Raw genomic sequence first — 7,857 nt, forward strand, 5'->3', positions numbered from 1 at the left:
CAAAATTAAACTGCAACTAGTAAGGTTTTAATCTCCATAAGTATACATCGTACGCAAATAAAGTGGGTAGTCTCCTTGAATTTACGCCCAAAGAAATTGAGTATATCTTAAGATTAAAGTATATAAACAATTTTCAAATTACAAATTATGAGAAATTATTAAGATTGGTATTGACTTAAAAAGAAACGCTATAGCGCTGTCCGTCACAAGGATCTATTACATAAAAAAACGCTTTTAATTGTTTTAAAAAGCAGAATTGTGGTAAAGAGTCAAACTTTAGCGTAAAGACCGAAGGATTGCGGAGGGGACAACCCATTTCATATACAGAGTAATTTCTGTTCTTTTTTAAGTTTTAATGTCGCTCCTTACTTTCAGTTAGAAAAACTAGTTTTTTTATGTAATTTCTGGACGTTTTTGAATTAATGCATGTTTGATTTTGGCTCTCCACACATAAATTATTAAAATGAATTTTACATTTTAATTCCTCTTTTGGCTAAATGGCTTTCTCTTAGTTCTGATCAGACGATTTTGAGAAATATGGGATGGGGAAGGAGACCTAGTTGCCATGCAATTTTTTGGTTACACAAAAAGGCAACTATAAATTTTAATTTTTAACGAATTTTTTTATTGGTAAAAAATATACGTAACTTAAGAAATAACTTACATAGCAAACTTTTATGTTCTTAAATTTTTATTATGTATATGAGGGGGTTTGTACCCTCGTTAATACCTCGCTCTTTACACTAAATCGTAAGTTTTGTGCCGATTCTTTAAGAATGACCTCTAAATCAGAAAGGCCGTAGAATAAATAGTTGAAATTACTAAAAATACTATAGCATAAAGAGCGAGGTATTTATCTCCTCCTAAATACCCCGCTCTTTATGCTAAAGTATTTTTAGAACCCCTCATATGCATAATAATCTCTGTTCGTTTTAAGTTTCAATGGTACTCTTTACTTTCAATTGAAAGAATTTTTCCATGTTTATTTTTTCATTGTTTTTTTTTATAGTAATCTTAGAAAATCCTGCGCCCTTTTCATTGAATTTCTGTTCCCCCATGACATATTTCTCCAAGGAAAGGTCCTCCCACATAGCCCCCTCCCCTCAACCCTGCCCCCAAAACTAAAAAAATCCCCTGAAAACGACTGTACACTTCCCAATAACCATTATTATATGTAAACACTGGTCGAAGTTTGTAACTTGCAGGCCCTCCCCCAGGGACTGTGGGGGAGTAAGTCATTCTCAAAGACATAGTTATTATGGTTTTTGACTATGTGGAACAAAATGACTATCTCAAAATTTTGATCTGTTGACTTTGGAGAAAAAATTTGATTTCCGTTAAAATGAGCCCTCTTGCAACATTCTAGGACCACTTGGTCTATACGATGACCCCTGGGAAAAAAAAAACAAACAAACAAATAAACGTGATTTGTCTTCTGGCAAAAAATACGAAATTCCACATTTTTGCAGATAGGAGGTTGAAAATTTTTCTATAGGGTTCTCTGATACGCTGAATGCGATGGTGTGATTTATGTTCAGATTCTGTGACTTTTAGGGGGTGTTTTCCCCTATTTTCTAAAATAAGACAAATTTTCTCAGGCTCGTACCTTTTGATGACAAAGACCAAATTTGATGAAACTTATATATTTAAAATCAGCATGAAAATCCGATTCTTTTTATGTATATTTTAGCATCAAAGTTCATTATTTAGAGTTTCGTTTACTATTGAGCCGGGTCGCTCCTTACTACAATTCGTTACCACGAACTGTTTGATAAGCTCCCGGTATACTTATTCGTCTAATTTTTTCAGGACCATTTCGTACTGAAAGGTTTGTCATAGAAACTTTAGAGTAGATTCATTCACTTGGAAGTTTGTAAGCTTAGACCATTTTTTTAGGGGGCAAAAGTGATTGAAGGGCAACCAGCAAACTGCCCTTGCCCTTTTTCACCCCCCCCCCTTCCATCACTTGCAATGATATTTAACAAATTCTTAGAAAAAAGCCGTTTAGATATACTTCTGGTGATTAAATAAACCCCATATTTCCTCGGGCAAAGCATGTAAATAATGCATATTGGCAGTTGTAAAAAACGTTTCAGCAATGTCTCAGGAGCGGTTAAAGTTATTATGTTGAGACTTTCAGGAACTGTTGAGGGATTGTCGGACTAAATCAAAAGACACTATGAGCATCCAGGTTGATAAAGGGCCTCATGACTGGCTAAGTCTATTAAATGGTGTATTTCGTGGAATGTTGAGAAGATTGTTGACTTGGATAAAAAAGAAAAAAAAACTGTACATCCAGGATGTCAAAATGAGTGGAAAACTCTAAAAACCCTATGTCTCTGATCCACATAAACATTTCCTTTTCACTTTAAGTCCCAGTGGACATTAGAATTGATATACTTTTAAGAGTTTAGGCACAAAAGTTGAGCCAAAAACTTCGCAAATATTCTTAATATTATCTAAGAATAAAACTATGTCAATTAAACATCAACTAAGATAAATTTAAAAAAATATTTCCTAAAAACGAAGTTTTAAAGTAATATAAACAGCCAAAGACGAGTCGAGATAAACTTTCTTTATAATTCAATTAAAACTTGAACAGAAATTACTACTAACGAATAAGTGAAATCCAATATAAAGAGAAATTAAAATTACATCCAAAATAAAGATAACTGATACTGCTATAGATGAATAAATGGAGCAGAAAACAAGCAGAGATTAAAGTCAACAATCCAGTCAAACTCAAAGGGACAGAAATTACGAATATTAGCTCTAAGCATACACCCCACTAAACCTTTTAATGGTCATATGCGCTTTACCGATAACAGTATATATTCAAACATAACTAAGTGTTATAACCTTGGAAAATCAAAGATTGATTTGATATCCAGCAATTAACATCGTCATATGTTAAACAATTGTTTTCCTTTGATTGGTTTTTAATTCATTTTTATTATTAGGGTGATTATTTTCTATTTTTTGCCAATGTTTTGATTCACGAAAGATCAAATTATTCAAAACGTTTATTATTCTAAAAAAATGGGAATTACACTCAACCCGCATAGTTGGTTCGGAGTCCGGGAAAGTGGCAACACTCTTATTTGCACACCCTGATTAGCCTGTGATACTATTTTGTGATATCCGCATAGTTGGTTCGGAGTCCGGGAAAGTGGCAACACCCTGATTAGCCTGTGATACTATTTTTTGTTATATTGATGTTTAAATTAAAGAAATTGAAAATACACACCTCAAAATACAAGTTGTTTCCAGTAAAAGGCAAATGACGCTATGGGCCACAGAGGGTGACTTACAGGTAAGCCAAACAGGCCATAGCCTTAATCAGTTATTAGCCTGTGATACTATTTTTTGTTATATTGATGTTTAAATTAAAGAAATTGAAAATACACACCTCAAAATACAAGTTGTTTCCAGTAAAAGGCAAATGACGCTATGGGCCACAGAGGGTGACTTACAGGTAAGCCAAACAGGCCATAGCCTTAATCAGTTATTAGCCTGTGATACTATTTTTTGTTATATTGATGTTTAAATTAAAGAAATTGAAAATACACACCTCAAAATACAAGTTGTTTCCAGTAAAAGGCAAATGACGCTATGGGCCACAGAGGGTGACTTACAGGTAAGCCAAACAGGCCATAGCCTTAATCAGTTATTTTTCTTAGGACCACCCTGCCTTTTTATGATGAACAAACGATAGTTCAAATAGGGATAACTCGTTTTATTAGACATCCAAAAACAATAAAACAACTTGTTCCTGTTTAAACTTATATATGTTAGCCATAATTTGTTTGTTTTTTCATTAGCTTAGACAAGCTAGATATATTAGTTTCGCTTGTTACAGAAGTTTTCACAAATTGTAATATATAAAAGAATAAGACTGGATAAAAAGTCTTTTTCGGGGGGAGAGGGAGGCTAAAACAAGGTTGGTTGAGCCCATACCCTTCGCAGCATATAGTTAAATGCTTTCGATGTAAAATATTTTCTTGTTACAAAACATTCTTCCCGATATTATTTTTAAAGTTGTTAAATCAGGAGAATCAATTTTAGACTTAATAAATCGTTTAATAATCAATATAGCTTCATATTATAATTTTAACTTGAATTTTCTCAATTTTTCAAAAATATTTAGAAAATAATTTTTCAAAATTGCTCTCATTTGTCCGCATTTTCCAATAAACTTGATTTATTTCCGCAATGTTTGCATTATTTAGACGTACCATAAAATCAAAAGTACATCAAATTATAATTATTTAAATTTAACAAAAATGGAAACTTGGACTCTGATTAATCTTGTTTGTATATTTGATAAGACGATTTTGCATATAAATGCTGGCCCAGAATGGACTAACTCAAGCTGGCGTCTCAGTGACTTACCATTTTCAAGATGAAGACTTTCTTTGGAGTTCTCGCCATAGTGGCAGCCGCTAGTGCTCGCAATCTCAGACTCACAGGGGTCGAAGACTGTGGTAAGTATTATCCAACATTCTCAAACTAAAAATCTCGAATTTACGAAATGAAGTTATCCACTTCATCCATTTTCCTGATACTTGACGCCATCTAATCATCATCGTTTAGCGAATTCTTAGCCTAATCAAACAAGATTTTCCCATATTATTTTTCAATCCTGATCCCACCTCAAAATTCCCAAAACTTCCAGAAATCAACTTATTTCTCCAAAGATTCAATCCAAAAACTAAAATAACCCGCCTAATCAAATTCTAGGAGAGGCAAGGCCATATCCAGGGGGTATTATGGCTTTCTAGACCCCCCCCCCCCCCGCCCCAAATGTTTGCCCGACTCGTGAGAACGCAACAAAAATGAATATAAACGAATTTTTTATGTGTTTTTAAGTTTGTCCCAAATGTTCGTCCGACTCGTGAGAACGCAACAAAAATGAATATAAACAAATTTTTGATGTAGTTTTTTCTACCCCCACCAAAAAATTCCGAACACCAAAAAAAAACAACTCTTGCTTGTTTTAATTTATGATTGCTTTAATTTTGAATGGGTTTTTTATTTTAATTTTTATTCGTTTAAGGATTCGTTTATATACCTCACATCTTTTTTCTTTATATTTCATTTTATTATTTTTTCTAATTTGTCTTTCTTTTAGGTTTCATTATTTCACTGATAGGTACTTTATGTTCATTTTAAGCTTGACTATGACTTTATTATTGCTTGTCATAGGTTTTTATATTGCTGTTTACTTTTTTTGGAAATTAGTTTTCCAAAAATCTTCGTTAAAATTATTTTTTATACGAAACATTTTTACCACTCCCATTAGAACTTAGTTTTTTTTTTCCTTTTTAAGTTGTAGGCTAATTTTTATGGTATGGTGCTTGCTTATAACTTTGCACATCATTCAAACTTGCATGGTTCTGACTTCGACAATGTATGGCTGCTCATTTTTGCACTAAAGTGTATCTTTTTATTTTGAACTTTTTTTTTCTTTTTTTTAACTTGGCTATCTCCACAAGTTGTTGAAACTTGCCCGGAGGATACACCTTTAATGTTGACTCCTCATCAATGGCAGTTCGAGGTCTATGTTGGGAGACAAATGGCCTCCCCCTGTTTTTTTCAGACATCTGACTTTAAATTCCCTTTATTTTATTTTTTTTACACTCCTGTGGTATACTTTGTCCCCCCTCCCAGATAATTAGGACTAAAACCGCTACGACTCCTCCAGCAGGTCATTTTAGGGTTTTTTACCATATTAATACAAACGGATATTTTGAAATTCATGTTACCATGTGAGGTCATGAGCACAAAAGTTGGTTGGGTGCCGTCCCTTAAAAACACCATTGAGTCTAAATTTTTGTTGGAGCAACCCTTCTATCAGTTCTTTGTAATCATCTTCCCTGTAAGTGGTTGAAGATCATGAATTAAAATCAGAAAAAGCAATGCATATTACTCTTTATTGAGTATTAAGTATTGTGTTGAAAATTACAACTAAAAGATAAATAATCACGTATTTTCACATGGCTATCAGCAAAGAGAGGTTTCTAGTTAGTATCATTTTTAGCTTTCTATGGTAATAACTGGGCATGTATTTCCATTATACCAAAAAAAGAAAAAAGAAAAAAAAATAGAGAATAGATTCGAAAATCTCAAAAGTTTCCTTATTTGATAGCCAATTAAAATATATTAAAATTATTCCTTCAATTCTTTTCCAAATATAATTAGTCAAAATTGCGACCCACAAGCTATATAAGGTTTAGAAAAGGAGAAAGGCAAATTCAAATTATATCCAATAATCAATGACCGAAGATTTACATAATATTACACATAATATTCTTTATATTAAAAAAGACAAATTCGAATAATTCCGGTAATTAAAGAACAATGATTTACTAACTGACCTATTAAATAAAATGAGAAAAGCACAGAAAGGGCCAAACTGATTTTCCCCTCTTTAAACTAATGCTAGTCTGTATGTAAATGGAAATTGATTGAAGGAAATTCATTGGTTGAAGCATTTGGGAAAAATAAGGTAACGAATGAAAACACGGCTTTAAATCTATATAAATAAAAATGTGATGTCTGTCCGTCTGCTACACTATTTACAATAAAAAAAAGGAAAAAAATTAAAAAATAAAGAAGACAAAGAAAAATTAAAAAAAGAGGAAAAAACAAAAACAATAAAAAGAAAAAAAGAAAAAAATAAAAAAAAACTAACTCAAAAATAAAAAAAACTAAAAAGAAAAAATTTTAAAAAAGAAAAAACAAAAAAAGAAAAAAGACAAAAAAACTAAAAAACTAAAAAACACTGAAAAAAGAAAAAACTAAAAAAAATAAAAAAGAAAAAAACTAACAAAAGAAAACCAAAAAAAGAAAAAAAGAAAAAGACAAAAGAAAAAATTTGAAAAAACTAAAAAAAGAAAAACTAAAAAAAATTAAAAAAGAAAGAAAAAGCTAGAAAAAAGGATCAACTAAAAAAGAAAAAAAAAGAAAAAGAAAAAAAAACTAAAAAAAGCAAAAACTAAAAATAAAAAAAGAAAAACTAAAAAAAACTAAAAAAAAGAAGAACTAAAGAAGAATCAAAAACATTAAAAAAACTAAAAAAACTGAAAAATTTTAAAAAGAAAAGAAGAAAAAACTAAAACAAAAGACAAAAAACTAAAAAGAGAAAAACTAAAAAAAGAGAAAAAAATAAAAGAAAGAAAAAACAAATAAAATAAAATATAAATAAAATAAATAAATAAAATTTATTTATTTATATAAATAAAAATTTACTGTTCGTCTATACGTCTGTCAGTCTGTTACACTATCTTCTATAAAAAAAAGGAAAAAAGAAAAAACTGAAAAAATAAAAAACTGAAAAAACGGACAACAGGTCTGTACTAAAAAAAGCTAACCAAAAACAAAAAAAAACTAAAAAGAAAAAAAACTAAAAAGAAAAAAAGTTTAAAAAAACTAAAAAATAATAAAAAATAAAAAAATAAAACCAAAAAAGGAAAAAATAAAAAAGGAATAAAACTATAGAAAAACCTTAAAAAGTTAAAAGCGACAATGTTGTAAATATGTTAGAACAGTTAGAATAGAATGTCAGAACAGTTGGAATGCAACAATGAAGATCAACATATAGAAACCTGCCACGTGGGGGCACCTAGCAGACCCTCCACGTGCTGCTATGGTGCGCAGCGCCACAGCAACACGTGGCAGGTGTCAACTAATAATCACTAATGCCACGTTTACACGCATAGGATTTTGTAAAAATCCTATAGCGAAATCCTTAAAGGGTCCAAAGAAAAGTGTTCACACGTAAAGAAGCGTCTATATGCATAGGGTAAGCACGTAATTAGTGCCGAAAATATTTTCGAGGGTGAAATATTTGAAAAG

Source organism: Artemia franciscana, chromosome 5 (assembly GCF_032884065.1).
Source record: "Artemia franciscana chromosome 5, ASM3288406v1, whole genome shotgun sequence".
Classification (NCBI taxonomy): Eukaryota; Metazoa; Arthropoda; class Branchiopoda; order Anostraca; family Artemiidae; genus Artemia; species Artemia franciscana.